Source organism: Balaenoptera borealis (genome assembly GCF_965194805.1).
Source record: "Balaenoptera borealis genome assembly, chromosome: 6".
In the NCBI taxonomy this organism is placed as follows: domain Eukaryota; kingdom Metazoa; phylum Chordata; class Mammalia; order Artiodactyla; family Balaenopteridae; genus Balaenoptera; species Balaenoptera borealis.
The window spans coordinates 89,477,004-89,498,409 of NC_138863.1; the positions used below are offsets into that span (position 1 = coordinate 89,477,004).

A 21,406-nucleotide genomic window follows, 5' to 3' on the forward strand; every position below is an offset into this window, starting at 1 on the left:
CAAAGATCACCTTATACATAAAAATTTCATGAAAAATTTCCTCTTAATCTAGAGCAAGTTTAGCAGGTGGTTTGCCTTCCCTGTATCTATAATTAATTAAATTGGTAAATGTGTGCCTGTAATTTTTGAGTTCCTGCCACCTAGAGCCTGATTGCCTTCACTAAGCCAATGTCACATTTTAAGTTTTATTATTGAAGCACCTCTTGTCCAGATCAGCAGCTGGACCTCCAGTTTTCATATCCATACTCCAGGCTGGCAGCAGGAACTTCTTTTTCATGGAGTTCTGGGATACACTGAGCCCCTTGGTGGGCTGTAAGACAATCTAGTTCCACTTTTTCTAGTGGATTTGTGCACTTGGCTGTTCTTCAGATGATGTACCATAGCAGCTTAAAAGTAGAAACCGGGTCAAGAATGATATTCATACCTATGCCCATTTTAAAATTTTGTTCTTCATAGTTTCCTCATTGATTTGTGGGAAACCTTTTGTATACTATAGATATTAATCTTTTGTCAAATACTTATATATATATTTTTCCTCAATATGGTATCTTTTTAAAATATATAGATTTTTAAATTTTTAAATATTTTTTAAATATATAGATTTTTAAATATATAGATTTTCCATATTTTTAAAATATATAGATTTTCCTTGAGTGAAAGCTTTTTCATGTCTCATTTATACATTTCTGTTTTCTGAGGATTTGATTACTGATGCCTTAAAATCAGAAGGGAAGTATTTTGAAATACTTTCAAAGATATAGTTAGTAATTGAGGATAGTCAGTTTAAATGTAGACAGTGGTTAACATGTTCTCAGAATTAAGGTGCTCTTTAAAAAATGATTCCCTTTTAGGGGCATTATCAAATACAGAACTGATTAAGCAATCAAAATCTGCTCTAGTTTCAGAGCAAAATGTTAGCCATTCTGCCACTCATTCTTTCTTTTATTACACCTCATTATTGTCTCTTTAGATTCTTTCTTTCTGTTCTGAATGATTTCCTGCCTTATGGCCATCTAAGGAACATAGTGGAAGGGTAAAGAATTAATTGAAGTTCTAATGGCACAATTAGTAGTAAGTGTGAACTGTTAAAGCATTTTCTCAGGTGTTTTATAGCTTGTGAGACATCATCTTCACCTCAGCCGATGAATACTGACCACCTGTTATCTATTACCATAACATTATACAAGCAGACTGACAGAAAGCAATCTGGTTTCCAGTGATTGGAGTACTGAAGCAATTGACAGGCAGTTTCCACAAAGGTAAACTGTGAAGGCTAAATGAGATGGTAAATAGAAACTCAGGCAGGTGTTTAATGGAGAAACACTATTAAAACAACCCAGAAGTTGTAAAATGAATGTATTGTTTATGCATACTTTTATGGTATTCAGTTTGTTTCAGTGTTTGAAGACAGTGACTTTAAAACCAATACTCTATGTCATACATTTGTAATTACCTGTATGAGCTCATAACTCAAGTCAAGAAGCATACTGCACTTAGTGAAGAAAGTCTGTTGCAAAAGAAGTTTGTTGGCCCTTAAACAGTTTTGGTTTAAAATGTAAAAGTGGTTGGTGATGCTTTACACTAAATAGATGCTTTTTCTTAAACTTGATGAAGTAAATAAGCTTAAACAGAAAATAAGTTAACTTAGAAGGGAAAGCATGAATTAGCAGATTTCATTGAATTTAGGGCTATTTGTTGCTATAATGTCCTACAAGATTTCTTCTGGGTGCTGAATAACACTGAATTTCTAGCATGACTTCTGCAATTATTGATTTGTTTCTTGTCTATTCTCTAGGAAAGTCAGATGAAGATCAGCATGATAGTATTTATAGGCTGCATCTCATCTGTGGGATGTAATCCGTCTTCGTTAAGTTCAGTAAAAGTGATATATGGCATTTGGCAGTGTAATGATGTGATCACTCTACCAGTGCCTCTTTAAATCATAAGCTGTTGCTTTCTGTTGTGTAGATATTTAATCAGTTATACACCCCATTACTGATTTAATTCAGAACATCAGTGGCAGGTGAATAATGTGCGTATTTGTATATTAATATCATATTGTATTAATGCTCCCTTCATTTAAGTGTGCTATTCACTTGAAAATCATAAACTGTTGCTTCATGGGTAGAATAAATTTAATCGAGATGTTAGGCATCTAATACCTTCAGAGTTTTAATTCAGTGTGTCAGTAAAAAAGTGTGTTCCTTTATATTCCTGTTCATGCTTTCTTGACTCAATGGATTATTTGATAACATCAGTACTTGCTTTGAGTGGTAAAAAAAAAAAAAATTCTATTAATTTATACCCAGTGTAAATGCACTTTAATTTTAAGAATACAGTAGAGGAGCAGAGCTTTGAGAAAATAGTGCCAGAGCAACAAGCTTTAATATAGAAAGTAGAAAACCCAGCAACTGTTTAATGGTGATACACTATTAAAACCACCCTAGAAATTCATCAACATTCCTATTTTTTTCATTAGATTTTATGTTAATTTTAGAGTGCAGGATGATTTTCATATGTAAGAAATCTGGTTCACAATATTCTAAATAATTTTAGGGGATGAATTATTTGAATAACTACTATTTATACTTCACATTTCTGCTCTCAAATATATGATTCATACCTTACAACATGGAATATTTATAATTAAACATTTTTCTTTTTTAGGAAATCTTCGTGGCATCACTATCTTTTGAAGACCTTTATACTAACTTTATAGAATCTCATGTTGATTCTGACACTTAGAAACTTAGAATAAACATCCATAGAAAAACTTGAACACATTTTCCAATGAAGTTTAATGATTCCACAGAATTTAGTGTAGAAAAAAAATTTTTTTTAATTTACAAGCAGACTAACACATATTCTGTCAACGTTACTTTCTTCTAGACATTTAAGCAAAGGGGATAGTTGTAACATTTTTCTAAAGAGATCACCAAGCCTTCTGGGAGCTTCCTCTAGGAAGTATGTAGTACAATTAAGCAGTTGTGCAGAAATGACACTGACTGATAGCCTAAACAGATTCCGACTTAATCTCATTGAACTTTAGAGCCTTCATTCCCCTGTCCTTCTCTCTTTAACAACTCGACAGCTGTCAATTTTGATGCCACAATGTTCAGGTTGGCTTGGCGTGGACAAACAGCCTTGCACTAACATGACGGGCTACCTTCCTAACTTCATCAAGGTTCATTATCTTCTCAAAACGTTGACTCTTAACCCTTAGAGTGAATATGATTTACTGTGATGACTCAGATTTCAAAAATCAAAGTGGAAGAACGGGCAAAAAACAAAGAAGGAAAAGAAGAAGAAAGAAAAATATGTAAACTTCTGACTGCAGCATCCTGATAGATTTTAAACATATAGGATAAATTTATAATGTTAAAAATGCCTACTTTGAAGGCATGGAGTAGTTATTGAACCAATCCATCAATCTATCATATTTGCTTATTTGGCACTTCTTTTGTCATAAGCAGCTTTCTCATTTTTATTTATATCAAAGATTTAAATACCTTCTTCATTTTCCCTGTGAAGCTTTTATAATCCTTAAAGTGATAGAAAGATGGAGTGTTGTTTTACTTATAATGTATTGAAAGCCTCTGCATTACCATAATAATGCCAACATTTATTTCTGTAATACTTCTTTCTAACAAACCGTAAACTTTACATAGAAATAATCGCATTTATCTTCGTCACATACCTAGGGCCGTTAAGGAACTGTTGGTTATTAACTCCATTTTATAAATGAGAAACAACGCAATATGGGAATTCCCTCCTGGTCAGTCAGCAACACCCAATGAATTAAAAATTACTGTTCAGTCTTTGGTAAGGAACTCGACAGCCCTGAGGTTCACATGGTTTTCACTGTTACAGACCTTTAGCCATTTCATTCCTTTTTATATCCATCTTTGCCATTTCTGTGATTCATTTATTTCCTGCAAAAAAAAATATTATATAGGCTTGTATATATGTGTGTACGTTACCGACCCTCTTGAGTTGGTCCTTCTGTCTGGCGTAACTTGCGTCAGTAAAATGAGACCGAGTTTGGTTCAGAAGCAGAGGAAAGCTTTACTCGTGGATCAAAGAATGGAGAGGTGCGAGCTCCTGCTCTGGAGTCCAGGCTCTTCCCCAAAAGGCCGTGGGTGTGGGGCCGCTTTTAAGGGTTCTCCTCAGCGGTGAGGAGGCAGAGTTGTCGCAAGGCCGGAGCAGCTGTGCTGCTCAGGCTCCAGATCGTCCGCAGTGTGGGGTGCCGGGCCTCTGCGCAAGGCCCGCCGCCATCTTGAATTGCGGTGTCGTGAGAGGTGTCGTGAGGGGTGTCGTGAGAGGTGTCGTGAGGGCGCTTCCGCGCACAGCGCTGAGCTGAGGTGTTCGTGAAGCCGTTTCACAGGAACGGTCTGTGGTTCTGAACTCTGGTCTGAAGGGTCAGGTGTGAGCCTTCTGCAAGCGGCCCCCTATGAGCAAGTGAAACTAGACAAGGCACGAAGGAAAGAAAAAAAAAAAGGTTAGACTTTATTGTATTACCCAGATTCTATTTTTATTTCCTGGGAATTGTTAATGGGCCTTGCCGGTGACATGTATATATATATATATATATACATACACATACATACTCTCAGATTCTGAATCCTTATCAATAAATGCTTTTCAAATTACATAAACAATCCGTGTTCAATTACAGTAAAATGTTCAATTTTTAGATACTTGAGGTGAGAAATGATTTATGGGATGTACAGGAATCAGAGGTTACATAGGTGCAACTGATCTTACATGCCCATTTCCATCAGGAGAGCTATTTACATGTCTTTGGATAATCTTTTTATAAATAGAAAATAAGTATTTCCCCGCCCACATTGCCGTATCTTTTTAGATTTTCATTTTGTTACAACCTTAAAGCGCCAACCCCCCAATTCTAACTCAAAATGATATGACTGTTATTTCAGCCCTGTTGGAGGGGACTCTTTTCCAACCAGCTTCCCAGTTCCCTACCCTTTCCCCAGCACTCCTGACCTCAAGCTCATCAACAAGGAAAAAAGCTTTTACAAATTTGTTTTGAAAATCATCTGCTTTGCCAGTGATTCTTAAGTTATATGCCTGAAGTTATTCTGTCCTGAATATTAGCAAGATTTCTGTTATTATTCTTTCTCTTTTGTTTTTCTACCTTGTTCTGGCATGAGACAAAAAAATGCTTTTTTTTTCTCTGTTTTCTATAAGGCATATCTTTATTTCTTACTTATTTTCTCAAGTCTTACTGTCTGATGGAATGGTAAAGGATTATTGAATTTTTCAGTTGAATTTTTTCCCTGTCACATAATTATTTTTTTAACTTTCTCTCGAGAGCTTTGAAGTTTTCCATATTTATTGCATCTTCCATGTATGCAAAGAAAAAGAAACAGTAAGAAGGTATTCATTTTTACATTATGCCATCTTTTTTCTTTGAGAGATTTGATGTTTGTGATCTTAGTCCCAACTCTTTCTATGGAACCCTCATTGCTATGGAACTCACTTAAAAAACAAACAAACTCATTTTCCCTATCTTAATCTGTTCACTTATCCTTTAAAACAAAATATCTTTCTTTTTTAAACCCTTTTTCCCCAGTAATATATGCATACATGCAGTAAACTTTTGAACATAAATATTTTTATGTCTTTCTCCCACTTATCACTGAATAGTAAATAATGATGATGTTGATAAATAAGTATTAAAACTTGTGTATACTTTCAGAAAGAAAACTCAAATAAGAAAAAAAATTAACACTGAGAACATTTTTAAAAGATTAAAAGACAGCAACTAGATTTTAGCTCACAGGATTTCCTAGGCTTGTAGTGCACTTTTATTTTACTCTGCATTTATGTATATTTGTGTTTTTTTCTCCTACTTAAAGAATAAAAAGAGAGTCCTCAGTAAGTTTAAAAATCTTCCTTCTTAGGTAAGATTCTGGAGGATCAGCTGGTTAGTTAAAGGAAACAATAAATGAATATCTGAGTAATGGTAGATTTTTTTCAAGGGAGAACTTACATTTTAATTTTTTATGAAAAATAATCATAATTATTTTCTCGACAATATGAATGTTAACTATTATCACTTTATCTGAGTAGAAAGCCCTTTACTTGTTTTTAAACTATGTTTGCTAAGGCTGTGTACTGCTGATTATCTGAATATACAGCTTTATCTGAAATTTTACTTTTCCCTGGGTCCCTTGAAGTACAAAGAAAAACATGGTGTCAGAAAAGAGAAAAGAAGATCAGAAAGAAGAGTCCCCAGCATCAAAGTCACATCTTACCTTTCTACTGTGAAAAACAATTAGTCTTTAAAAGGATATATTGACCTGTCTGGATCACACTGACACATTGCTTTTTGTTTCCATAATAGATCTATTTATAACTAGATCGGTCATTAACATACCTTATTTCTAACTTAGTATAACTCTCCCCTAGGTTTCTACTTTGTTTAATCACCTTTTACTTGAAATGCAGATTTCTGTGTGGTATTCTTCAAAGCAATATACCACTTAAGATGCTCACATTCTGCCTTTGTGTTGTTCTGGGAGTTTGATGTAAGAAAGAGAAAATACTTGGGCAGTCAGACTGAAAGGACACAGCTGTCACCGGTCAGATACTTGGGTCCTTAGGTTAAATAATGTAAACTCTCAAAATAGTGGCAAGCACATAGTAAGTGTTTAGTAAATGCTAGCTATTAATTAGATCTTGTATAATTTTTGTGACTTCTGAGTCCCAAAATTGTTAACCTGTGAGATAGGTTAGTTAGCATGAGTATTCTCAATATACCCTTTATAAATTTTAACTATTATTGTTATTTGAATGAAATAGATGGAAGGTAGTGTTGCTACTTCCTTCAGTTTTCACAGAGTAATTTAACAGGACAAATGGCATTCAGGGCTTGTAATCACTGAATAATGAAAGAAATCAAAGTTCAGGACATAGTGTACGTGAACTGATAGTATAAACAGAGGATAAAATTATTGGATGTGTTTCATAAACTATTAAGGATAAAATTTTGGTTTCTAAAAAGTTTAATGTAGCTTGTTAAAATAATTTTCTGCCAGCAAATTGTTAAAATAGTAGTTAGTTAACAAATATATTTTGGCAGCAATGTTATTTCTTAATAACTTCTACCTGAATCATTTATAAATGAAGTGTCTTCAGAAAATTAGCATGCAAATTTTGACACCACATCAGATCATTCTTTAAATGGATTGTAATGGTAAATTCTTAGGTTTCAGTTTGTGTAGTCCCAGATATTGATTCCTTGACTGAATTTACAATTTAGAAATGGTATTTTGGCATTAAGGAATGATTTTTAAAGAATGAACACTGTCAGACTAACAACTGTGGACTGAGCAAAGAGATTATTTAAACTGACAGTATTGAAGCATGAAAGTCTTTTATGATAGCATTTAAAATTAGGTAAGGAAACAATTTTCTTAATGTCTATTTCAGTAGCACATTCTTTTTTTTTCAGCAGGAGGGCAGAGTTTAACATATTTATTTCTGGTTTATGCAAACTCTGAGGGGAGTTGGAGGACTCCACAAGGCAGCCCTCCTTCATGAAGTTACTCAGCCACGTAGACTGCTTCCTATTCTCTCTACCATGTCAAGTGGCTTCCAAGATCATGACAGGGCAAGAAAAATTGTAGAGAACTTATCCTGCTCTTCTCTGCTTTAACTTAAAAATGATACACATCTTTCCCATTCATCACCAGAATGTATGTGCCAGAATTAATCATATCAATACAGCTAAATTACAAGCAGTTGGGAAATAGAGGGGCCATGAGGATGTTCTGTGAGCAATCAGTGGCCACATTCATATTTGAAAGAAAAAAATAGAATCAGGGGAGAGAAACGTTAGACATGAGAACAAAGAAAATATAGTACGAGTAACAAATTCCTAAGTAATTCTGTCCCAAACCACAGTTTTACGTTGTTTTCCCCAAAAAAGTTTTGTTTTAAATAGATCAGTGTGTCTGAATATGAGAGCCTATTATTGACTTTTGATAATATGTAAAGAAAATATTACCAAGGGAATGGCATTATTAATACATTTATCATTTTAATTTTGTGATGAGTGATTTTTAAATAATAATTTGGTTATTTTTAGTGAATGTCTTAGTAAAGAAGAGTTTAAAAATTAGATTAGCTCCCACACACTGCATTGCTCTATGCTTAATTTAAAAATTAAGTTTTGAGCATTTTATTTGGGAATTCAACAAACATGAGACACACTTATTACCTACCATCACTAGGTTCTGGAGTTACAAACATGACTAAGACATATAAAGCCTATTTCTGTATTTTAAGTGGTCAATCCCAGAAAGACAGTGCTTATTCAGATAAGTCATCACTAAGGTGCTTGCAACATGGTTAGAGAAATAGATCTTAACATTATTATGATACAGTTTAATAAGTATGAAAATAGAAGTATAGGCAAAGTAATATTGTAAAGTGAGAAGAGATGAGAGAAGAGCCTAATATGAGGAAGGCATCTTGAGAAGACAGTTTTCTGAGGACACTTTTTCAAGGTAAATGGAATTGGTGATTGGAGGACTAGGAGAAGGACATTATGACACACATTTTATTTTACTTTGATTGCTTAGAGAAAAGTTTCATTCAAAAGTGCATATATGGTATCCTTTTTTTAAAAAAAAAAATGTATCTAATGGTAGAAGAACATAATCTAAATCTATAACCATAACCCAGACATGCTGGAATTTCCAAGCACAGCTTTAAGCTCTTGCCCTGAATCCTCCTTGAGTCCATATCCCTACTAAGGTTTCCAGTGAACAAGCCTAAATAAGAAGTGGATATTTTATTGGGGATTTCATGGAAACATGCAAACCAGGGGTTTCATTGAACACCACACAGGAAATTCCCAATAAGATCTTAGTGTTTCCTTCCCCAAATTTCTCTCTTTAGCTCTCACCTCATAACATTTTCATCTCTTCTATCCCATAACACTGAGAAATCTACGTTATTTTCCTAAGCAATTCAGCTCTCTGGTCTTATTATCAACAAACAAAAACAAAAAACCTGATATTCAGACAATCTATTTTAACCTCAAATATGCTCCTCAAGACAGCTCTTCAACACTTCCTATAAGTGGTTTATCTAGTTATTTAACTATAATAAAGAGGTTTCTTTTGAGGGGCAAATAATACTATCAGGAAGAAAAAAGTTACTCTGCAGAGTTAGGAAGCACTCTAAATCTCCTAAGTTTTCTTCTGAAAACAGAGTTAGAGAGAAGTATGTAGAATTAGCAATAGAAATTTGGGGAACAAAGATAAACAAAGCCAGACACTAGTTAAAGTGGTAAAGACAGATTTTAATTAGTACTGTACTATTGCAGTAAGGAAGAGGGTCCAGCATGAACTGAACTCAACTATGATTTGTACAGAGGTGACTGAATGATTTAAAGGGAGAATGACGGAATAAGGAGTGGGGTAAACAGAGAAGGGAAGAAAAAAATTACAAAGGATGGGTCCGTGTGAATTTGATTAGGCTAGCTGTGTCTGCTAACTGGCAGTTATCAAAGTTAGGATTCTGTTCTCCCATGGAGACTGGGAGACAGATCTCCTATCTGCCTGATGATTACATTTCAAAGGAAGAGCTTTCAGATCCTCGAGAAAGACACTGTTGAATTGTAGGAGATATGTGTACAATAAAAGGGACAGAGGAAGGATCCACGATTGTAAGCTCTTTTTAGTAAATGCTCTGAGGAAGGGTGGGCAGGGACCTATCAGCAAGTGTTGGCTGGAACGAACAATAAATTCCTTTAGCAGCTTTGAGTTTTCTCAGGCAGGTACTTTAAGGGGGTCTAGGGTCATCCTAGGGATGCTGCCTTGAGCTGTTAGAAAATAGGTTCGTGTTTGTTTAATTTTTTAATGTGGGGGGCAGGGTGTAGATGAACTCATTTGTGCTGAGAGTTTGTCATTTCTGTTGGCCCAGATTGAGGCTTAGTCCAGAAAAGGGCTCAGAGGAACATGGCTAGGAGAGAATCTTTGTCAGGGGTCATCCTGCAGGTGCTTCTATTGCTAAGCTATCTTATATTCACTAAGAGCCTTGAGGAACACTCATAATGGGGATTAGGAGGGGGGGAATAGGAATAGATAGGGAGAGAGACAAGAATGTATATAATAATGAAAGTCAAGCAAGGACAGAATTATGGGAAGAAATAAAAGAGAATGAGACACTGTGAAGAGTGGCATATAAATCACCAAGGCAACACTGAAATGTGTCAGGAAGAACAAAAGGCTAAGCTAAAGTTGTACCAGATGAATTTGGCCCATGATTCTGTCCCTTCCTCTAAGAATCTTCCATTACTGAAAGAGAAGTACAGCGTTGTAGGAATTATGATGAGAGGTCCAGAAAGGCATAAAAGCTGACGCCAGTAGTAAAGACCTCATTAAAGTGATTGAACCTATTGTCCAGTTTTTGGTAGGGCAGATATCATAGTCTGAGTACAGTAATTAATTGTATGATGAAAGGCAGATTTCGTGCTCAAACTTGGAGGTGCAAGCAATTATTAACTTCAGTTTTCATGAAAATGCTGACAAATAAGAAGGTAACAGGTGGAAGAGAATGAGAACCAAGTTGAAACCCAGGGCTGGTGCTGATGTAGAGAAAGTTGTAGCAGTTGAGAAATGGTGAGGATAAGTAAACCAAAGTTCTGATAAATAATTTTAGGTGACTAAAAATGATAAGGATGGAGACAAAGGGAGGAAATAGAGAGGTTTAATACTTTGCTCAGAGGTGAATGTAGACACTAATGCTGGTGAGAAATAGAAATTTTAAAAATAGGTTGCATACTGACAAAGGATTAATCTCCAAAATATACAAGCAGCTCATGCAGCTCAATATCAAAAAAACAAACAACCCAATCCAAAAATGGGCAGAAGACCTAAATAGACATTTCTCTAAAGAAGATATACAGATTGCCAACAAACACATGAAAGGATGCTCAACATCACTAATCATTAGATAAATGCAAATCAAAACTACAGTGAGGTATCACCTCACACCAGTCAGAATGGCCATTGTCAAAATATCTACAAACAATAAATGCTGGAGAGGGTGTGGAGAAAAGGGAACACTCTTGCACTGTTGGTGGGAATGTAAATTGATACAGCCACTATGGAGAACAGTATGGAGGTTCCTTAAAAAACTAAAAATAGAACTACCATATGACCCAGCAATCCCACTACTGGGCATATACCCTGAGAAAACCATAATTCAAAAGGAGTCATGTACCATAATGTTCATTGCAGCTCTATTTACAATAGCCAGGACATGGAAGCAACCTAAGTGTCCATCGACAGATGAATGTATAAAGAAGATGTGGCACATATATACAATGGAATATTACTCAGCCATAAAAAGCAATGAAACTGAGTTATTTGTAGTGACGTGGATGGACCTAGAGACTGTCATACAGAGTGAAGTCAGAAAGAAAGAGAAAAACAAGTACTGTATACTAACACATATATATGGAATCTTACAAAAAAAAATGGTTCTGAAGAACCTAGGGGCAGGACAGGAATAAAGACGCAGATGTAGAGAATGCACTTGAGGACACAGGGATGGGGAAGGGTAAGCTGGGATGAAGTGAGAGAGTGGCGTGTACATATATACACTACCAAATGTAAAATAGCTAGCTAGTGGGAAGCAGCCACATAGCACAGGGAGATCAGCTCGGTGCTTTGTGACCACCTAGAGGGGACACAAAGAGGGGTGGGATAGGGAGGGAGGAAGGAAGACGCAAGAGGGAGGAGTTATGGGGATATATGTATATGTATAGCTGATTCACTTTGTTATACAGCAGAAACTAACACACCATTGTAAAGCAATTATACTCCAATAAAGATATTTTTTTAAAAAATAGGTTGCATAGACTCAAATGATTAGCTTTAGGGAGTAGGTGAAAATTGAAGATATTTTAACATGAATGCCTGTGTAACTGAAGTGAATGTGGTAAATGTGGTGATGTAAGCTTATTCGAAAAAGCACATGTAACTCCCTGAATTTTTAAACTTAAAAATCTATACCACATAATTTAGCACTTAATAGCATGTTAGTGGTAAAAAGGGGTCTTTTCTTCTAGTAGATTCTAGGGTCCCCCTTTTTGTGTATTCCTTCTTTACAGGGCTGAGCACATAGTAAGTACTCAATAAATAATTCCCTTTATTATAATTACTTGCTATTGGGTATTTGCAGGCAATTTAACATTTTTTATTTTGCTTTAAATATTAGTTAAGTGTGTTTATGATTATATACCTTCTACTCCATTTAAACATTTTTAAAGTCAGTTTTAATTACTTAAACCACATTTCAGTGGGAATACCTTATAAGGTGAGACTTTATTTTTCTTACTGATATGTTTAGTTGGCAGGCCAAGTGTTTTTTCCTTACATTACAGTATTTTAATATTGTGTGCACATATAATATATAGTGTTTTTATGTAATGAATTTATTATATGTGTGGAACAAACATAAAATTCTGAATATAGCACGTGTTTTAAAAGATCAGAGAATAATCTTCATTTATTTAAATAAATTTTCTAATACCTTGTCATACTGAGTTGAATGTCAAAACACTCTGTTATTTCCTAGAGATCAAATGTTTCTATCCATCTCTTAAGTTCCTTTCTAGTTCTAGTACTAATTTCCAACCTTTTTCTTTGCAAAACCTGGCCATAAAGAATCGAGCCTTTTTCTCTCTCTCTCTCTCTCTCTATATATATATATGATCCTCGTCATCTGAAATGGCTTTTCTTTGTTTTCCTGCTCCATTAACTGCCCATTAAAAAAAAAAATCACCTCTATTTATGTCTTTACTTTCTTCCTTACATATCTCTGTCTTTGTCTCTTTCACATTATGTTATCAAAATTTAATATTTTCTAGTATTTAAATTTTCTAATAGTCCCATCACTTTTCCACCTATGAGGTTATCAAATATTTACATTATCATCCTACCAGTAATAATAAGAGTCAAAGACACAGTAAGTGGTTTGGATAGCTAAGCTTATTCCAAGGAATGAGGAATAAATAAACTAGAGCTAAACTTCTTTAATAAAGAGAGACTTATATATACAAATGCAGATTGTAGCCTCTTAGAGTTCAAAACCCACTGATATAATAGTTAATATTTCTAGTATTACACTTGTGGAAAAATGGGGATGATAATTTATCCAACAGAGCATCAACATTGTTAAGCATAATTGGCTATAGCCTTGTGTAGAGCAATGCAATAATAATAATATTGCCAACATATATTAAGCCCTTTGTGCTAGACACTGTTTTAAACACTTTACCATGTTAACTCATATGATCATCCCAAGTGTCTTATTAATTTAATACTATTATTTTTCTCATATTACAGAGGAGGAAATGAAAATACAGAAAAGATAAATGAATTGTCCATGGTCAGGGCATATAGCCTGTAAAGTGATAGTACAAAGCCATTATCTGAACCCAGAGTTTGTGCTCTTAATTATTATCCTATATGCTTCTCCAATATTCTAGATCTTATAAAATAAATTAATAATTAGGCATATAGAAATTAAAGCATAAGTATACAGACACTGCCTTCAGTGTATTAATGTAGCGGAAATTCATGTATTCCACAAATAATTTCAGTTGCTTGTTCTGTGCATTATAGTGGGGTGACAGACAAAAAGAATACAAATAACAAACAACATTCTAGTAGATTATGACATAAACAAAGGGCAAAGGAAAAGAAATATATAAGCATGTAGATGGTATTTAATTCCATGGGAATAAATGAGGTAACAGAGGGTAGAAAAGAAAGAGAAGAGGACCTTAGATAATACCTACATTTAGATGTTGGTTGGAGGGGTTGATAGCAAAGATACTGGAAAGGAGATACCAGTGAGATATGAGAAAAACAAGAGAGAGCATGCCAAAAAACACAAACAAACAAAACAACTTTTGAAAAGGTTTCAAGAGGAAGGAAGACAGTGAAAATCTGCTAAGTAACTTGGTAAGATGAAGAAAATGTGCATTGGATTTAACAATAGAGAAATTGCGGGTTATCTTAAAAAGAGTCGTTTCAGTGTAGTTTTTATAATAGAAGTCAGATGATTCAATAAAACAGAGGCCTTTATGTTGTAGGAAAGAGCAGAGAAAACAAAATGACCAACATCCTTGAGAAGGAGAGAGAGAAGAGAGCATAATCCAGAGCACAAGTAGTGGATTTCTTCTGTATAGGGAGACAGACACTTCTCAACAGGAGGGAACAAGATACAATTGAGATAGATTTATAGGTTTGGTGGGAAGCTAAAGGATATGTTTCTGAATGAATGCTAATATTAAAAAAACTGCTTTGGAAATATTGCAAATAATTTAATTGATTCCACAGTTTTATTTTTTCCATCTAACTTTGTGATTTTATCAAAGAACAAATAGTATATTTAAAATATTAACAATGAAATGACCCATAAGTAATATATATATATGAAACAAGAGGATTATTATGACATTGATCCCTTAAATTTATCCACTTGATACTATAATGTATACTCTTAAATAGTTAATGTCTTCATGCAATGTACAGTTATAATGCTTAAACATTTTTGAAAGATTAGTCTCTTAATCTGTTAATCTCATTACTTTTTCTTGGATTCCTAATAACAATAGCTCTAAAATCTAAAGTCAAATTACTATGCAGATTTATATTATTCTATGAAGAATTTCATCCTCTAATTAATATTGAAAAGATATTCCCTCAAAAACACATGTTGCTTTATATATTTGCTTAGTTATTCTCTACTCCAAAAAAATGACGACTTCAGCTTTTCTGAAAGAGGCAAGCTGTTATATACGAAATCCTTTTAAAAGGACAAGAACCTTGGTATCTAAAAATGAAGATAATTTACTATTGTTTTTGATTATCTAAAGCTACTAAAAACAAAACTAGTTTGTTACTTATGCTTATTTGTTCTAAGCATTGTAGTGATTTAGAAAAAAATTACTCGATTTTAATTTTTTGTATGTAGCTTAAATACATTGATATTAGATCGTTATTTATATATGATTGTAAAGGAACAATTTTGACAACAGAATATGAAATGTTAGCTTGTACTGAGTCTCATAAGTTTAAGACCAATAAGCTGATACAGTAACTTCAAAATGCCAAGAACTGGCAGAGGAACAAAGGGATGCCTGGAATAATATTTTCTCCACTCCACGGAAATCCATCAATAAGAGGGAGAGATAAAGCTAACGCAGGTAATTATGCTGTGAATCAGAATGACATAGAAAGGGTGACACGTATTCAAGTCAGAGTGATAGTAAGGTCTGAAATCTGCAAATTAAAGGGTTATTATAATATATGTGTTTGTCTGTGAGTGTGTGTGTGTGTTAGGTAGAAGGCAGAATCAGACAAGAGATAATGGTTGTAGGACATGGGAGAATACTGAAGGAGCAAGTGAAACTGTGAATCAGAACCAAACAATGGGATGTAGGAAAAAAAAAGGCTATCAGAAATGCTAGACCAGATATCTGAAGAAGGAAGGGTAATTAAAAGAAGGAAAGAAAAAGAGGAGAAGGAGAGGAAGAAAGGAGGAGGAAAAAGGGGAAGGACGAAGGGGAAGAGAAGAAGGAGAAAATGCGTACATTAATGGCTGGATAAAACGTTCCATTTCTGGTGCAGAAGTCAACAACATTGTAACTGCTCTTGACTGAATTCAGTTTATAGGGTTCTTGTCCATTCTGGAATGGGAATCATAAAATCATCAAAAGCAACGTGTGTGTGTGTGTGTGTTCTGTCCAATTAATTGTATGCACCATATTTATTACTTACATAAACACATGCAATCAACAAATGTACAGCAAATACTTTTTCTTGAAATTACTAATTTATCACCAAAGAATAACTGGTAAACCGGGTATAGTACTGCATTTCTGTTAAGAATCCTCCTATACAGATGGCCGTCAAACAACATGGGGGTTGTGGTACCAACCCTCTGAGCAGTCAAAAATATGAGTATAACTTTACATTCATTTCTTCGTATAGGCGGTTCATACACAGATTCAACCGACCACAGGTTGTGTAGTACTGTAATACATAGTGAAGAAAATCTGGGTGTAAATGGACTTGCGCAGTTCAAACCCCTGTTGTTCAAAGGTCAACTGTACTTGTACTATTTCTAGATTACCAAAGCCCTCATTTCTATGCCTCTTTCCAGACTGTATTTTTGAAGTTGTTTATCATCTTTTCTTCTACATAAGGAAGTCTACATTTTATGGCCCATTAAAAATAATAAAATATAATAATACATTGTAAAACATTAATCATTACTAACTTAGGAAGTTATCCTCTGAAGCGTATTTAAAGCAAGAACACCTGGAAAAGGCCTTAAACCAGGGAAACACATATCTAATAGTGGACTTTGAGAAACTTGAAAGTTTACCAGGGTCTTGGTTTGGGTAAGAAGACCTTCCTAATTTCTCTCATATCATATGAAGAAATTATTGTCTATGCTAAATGTTTAATAAGTGAATTGTTTATAAGTTGAGATTGTTTTACAGAGTATGAATTCATTGAGGGTAATGATGGATCTTATCCAGACCCCTGAGAATGGGCAGATACACCTCTTCCTCAAGAATGTTCTGGTTTATGATTTTGGCCTGATGACTTACCTCACTTTCTCACAAAGGAAATGAGGATGAGTTCCAAGTCACCTTGCAATTATATTTCTCAAATAAAGTCTGTACATATCAGATCTCCTCGCCTTGCTCTGGAGGATGAAGTATGATATAACTGAGGATTTTAGAAACCATAGGGTCTATGCCCTTTCCTGGGAGCCCTTGGCATACCAATGTTGGCTTCATTTAGGTTGAGTCAGTGCTTATCTCCAATTACTCCTGAAGAATTTGTTACTGAACTGGTTGCCTGAACCCGTGCCAGGGTCCTAGCCAAGGCCGAGTCCATTTGTCTCTGTTGAGAGATTCTTTTTCCGCTCGGATTTGCACAGCCAATCACAAAACCGATGCTGAGACTGGAACAGCATAATTTTTATTCAGTGGTAGAGAATGGAGAATTGGGAACTTAGTTTGCAAATCAACTTCTCAATTCAATTTGGGCTGAGACACTATATACATAGGAGGGTCGAGGTAAAAGAGAGGGATTTGGAAAGAGGGAGGAATATTCATGACTTATCTGAGAACAGGGGTGTGGTTTGTACAGGAACAGAGGCAACACTCCTTTTCAGTCCTTGTTTGAGCTTTTCCTGTTGTCATGGCAACTGGCAACTGTCACAATGCTGGTGGGTGTGTCATTTAGCATGTTAATATATTACAGTGACCATATAATGAGGCTTAAGGTCTACTGGAATTGAAATCTTCCACCATTTGGGGCTTAGCTGGTTATAATCAGTTCTTGTTTTTCTCTTTGCAGCTTCCCCCTGGAACTTAGATAAGAGCAATTGGTTTCCATTTGAGGGAGGGGCAGGGGTATGATTCTGGGGCAATAGCCTTGGTGACAAAATGACACAACTATAATTACCTATATGCTCAATTTTTTCATCTCTTATATGTCTTGGCTTACATTAGTGATGACACAAGATAGAGGCATTTGTTGAGACCTGAGTCAGTATAATTTTCGACTGAGTCAGGAGTTCAGGTTGATATTCAGACTTTGAATGTTTCTAAATCTGGAGCAAAAAAAAAAAACACAAATAGTAAGATTAAGAAAAAAAAAATACACTGTTACTTAACAGCTTCAAGTCTTTTCAGTTTGCTTCCATACTCCCTTAGGGCAAATTGTTCCTTTGTTCTGGGAATGGGAAATAAATAGGCCTCTTTTGTTATGCAGTGTAAAACTAAGACTCTCTTTTGACATGGAAATATTTGAGATACTCTAGTTCTAGGGAATTAACCTTTGGGATGATAGTAAAAGCCTGTCTTTGTTAGAGATAGATTGCAAAAATAAAAAGTCTTGCAGAGAGGTTGGGTCTCCTCTTGTTAGAGGGCTGAGGGCCTGAAGTTAACGGATCCACATTCATGAAAGGTAGCTTTATTGCAATACATTGGGCACAAGAAGAGTCGAATTCAGATGGTCAAGGGTGATGCAGTTTTATAGATATGTTTGTTGCAGGAAGGGGACCCCTTCCAGGGCCCGAGAGTGGGCTCTTTTTTTAAATTGAACCATCTTTTTCCCTTTATTTATTTATTTACTTACTTACTTATTAATTATTTATGGCTGTGCTGGGTCTTGGTTTCTGTGCGAAGGCTTTCTCTAGTTGCGGCAAGCGGGGGCCACTCTTCATCGCGGTGCGCGGGCCTCTCACTATCGCGGCCTCTCTTGTTGCGGAGCACAGGCTCCAGACACGCAGGCTCAGTAATTGTGGCTCACGGGCCTAGTTGCTCCGCGGCATGTGGGATCTTCCCAGACCAGGGCTCGAACCCGTGTCCCCTGCATTAGCAGGCAGACTCTCAACCACTGAGCCACCAGGGAAACCCAGAGTGGGCTCTTTTTTAACACTTGGAAATGAATTGTCCAAGGAGACACACATGCTGACAAAGCAAAATACTTTATTGGGAAGGAGCACCTTGGCAGAGAGCAGCAGGGTAAGGGAACCCAGGAGAACTGCTCTGCCACATGGCTCACAGTCTCAGGTTTTATGGTAATGGGGTTAGCTTCCGGGTTGTCTCTGGGCAATCATCTTGCTTATACCCATATTTGGTCTGATTCAGTCCTTTCTGGTGGCCCTCACATCTCTCAGCCAAGGTGGATTCCAGTGTGAAGGTTTCTGAGAGGTTGGCAGGACATATTATGGCTGATGTCTCCTCCTTCCTTTTGGCCCCTCCCAAATTCTTCTGGCTAGTGGTAGCTTGTTAGTTCCCAGTTCCTTATCAGGACCTCCTGTTGTGAGGTAACTCATGCAAGCAGTTATTATTGTGTCTGGCCAGGGCAGGTGGTTTCGGTCCATGGTTCCCTAACATGTTCATTCACTGGAACCCACATCATTAGTGGCTACTTGGATTGACATCTTCTTTCCATTATATATCTAGCTACTTTGTACATAAAAGAACTATGGATTTTGGTTTATTTATTTATTGCCTGCCATCTTACTGAACTCCTAATAATTCTCAGCAGATTCTCTGTTGTTTGGGTGGTTAATTACCGAAAAAAACGTTTTTTCCAGTAGAACTGTTCGTTGTTTAAATTTTTAGACTGTAATGTAGATATTTAATTTGTTTAGTTTTTAGTAAATTAGACTGTAAAAAAAATGTTGTGCTTTTTAACAGTTAAAGGATTTAAGAACATAAAAATTTAGGTCAAAGTCTACAGGTAAAAGCTATTTCTGTAATTAGGGTTGATCAGGGCTGACACTCCACACATTTGGCAGTCTGTACTGGGCCAATCTGAATGGATGTCATTTGTTCAGGTCAGACATTGGCCAGTACCCTTTACTGGTACATGTCAGTCTCAGTGTGTGATTTGTTAATGGCCTTAAATAATCTGAGGAGATTTTTAAAAAGCCTATATCTAAAAGATCTTTTAGATAATCATTTTATTGTATTAATAATTAATGCAATTTAATTAATACAAATTAATGTGGGTAAAAAAAACCTGAAAATGACTAAAGTCTCCAGACAAAAGGGTGGCAAGTCTAATTTATAGTACCCAATCTGCATAGAAATCTATTGCAATCCATTCACCAGTTCAATAGTTAGAAAAGTAAAAATAACCCATGTAGTTAATCACTTGTATCTATCAGTTGATTGACATTTGGGCTGTTTCTGCCTTTGGCTATTATGAACAAAGCTGCAGTGAACATTCGTGTGCACGTGGATATATGTTTTCATTTTTCTTGGATGGATGTAGCAGTGGAATTGCTAGATCATGTAATAACTATATGTTTAAAATTTTGAAAACTGCCAGACTGTTTTCCAAAGCAGCTGTACTATATTGCATTCCCACCAGCAATGTATGAGGGTTCCAATTTCTCCACTTCTTTGTCAAAACTTATCTTTTTGATTACAGTCATCATAGTGGATCTGAAGTGTGATTTTGATTTGTATTTCTTTGATGGCTTATAATGTTGAGCATTTTTCATGTCCTTATCAGTCATTTGTATACCTTCATTGGAGAAATATCTATTCAAATTATTTGCTCATTTTTTCCATTGTGTTAATTTATTATTGAATTGTGAGAATTCTTTATATATTCTGGACACAAGACCATTGTCACATAAATAATTTGCAAATATTTTCTCCCATTCTGGGGGTTGGCTTTTTACTTTGTTGGTGGTGTCTTTTGAAGTACACAAGTTTTTAATTTTGATGAAGTCCAGCTTATCTATATTTCTTTTGTCATTTATGCATTTGGTGTCATGTCTGAGAAGGCTTTGCCTAACCCACGTTTATGAAGATGTATTCCTCTATTTTATTCTAAGTTTTGTAGCTTACCTTCTGCATTTAGGTCTAAGATACATTTTGAATGGATGTATGTGTATGGTATGAGGACATTATTTTTTTGAATGTGGATATATAGTCATTGTAAACCATTTGTTGAAGAGATTATTTTTTCACCATTGAATTTTTCTGGTACCTTTTTCAAAAATCAATTTACCATAAAAATAAGGCTTTATTTCTGGACTATTGATTCTGTTTCATTGATCTGTATGTCTAGCCTTATGGTAGTACCACACTATCTTGACTACTGTACCTTTGTAGTAACTTTAAAATCAGAAAGTTTGACTCCTTTAACTTTGTTTTTCTTTTTCAAGATTATTTTAGCTATTTTAAGTCCCTTGGATTTTCATATGCATTTTTAGGATCAGTTTGTTGGTTTCTGGGAAAAAACCATCTGGGATTTTGATAGGAATTACATTGAATCTGTAGATCTATTTGGAAACTACTGCCATCTTAATAACATTGTCTTCCAGTCATTAACATAAGTTACTTTTCCATTTTTTGTCTTTAGTTTCTTTCAATGATGTTTTGTAGTTTTTAATGTAGAAGTTTTAAGATTATAATTCTTTTGCTAAAGTTATTTCTAATTTTATTTGCCTGTCATATTTTCTACTCTTTTAAATGCTGTTATAAATGGAATTGTCTTCTGAATTTCATTTTTTGATTGTTCATTGCTACTGTATAAAAAATACAACTGTATTTTGTATGTTGCTTTGTACCCTGCAACCTGGTTGACTGTTTTTATAATTCGAATAGTTTTCTACTGAATTGCTTAAGATTTTGTATATCTAAGGGTATATCACCTGCAAAAAGAGATGGTTTTACTTGTTTTCCAATCTGGATGATATTCCTTCCTTTCTTTCTATCTTTTTTTTTTTTTAATGTAAAAAATTTTCCCAATTACCCTGAGTGAATTTCCAATACAATGCTGAATAGAGGGACAAGAGTAGACTGTCT

The 21,406-nt window shown here is 35.1% G+C and overlaps 1 protein-coding gene across 1 annotated transcript in view; it reads left to right on the forward strand.

The window, feature by feature from the left end:
- Positions 1–21,406, forward strand: part of LRP1B (LDL receptor related protein 1B) — a 1,905,856-nt gene that overhangs the window by 1,529,313 nt on the left and 355,137 nt on the right. The gene's annotated exons all lie outside the window — the stretch shown is intronic.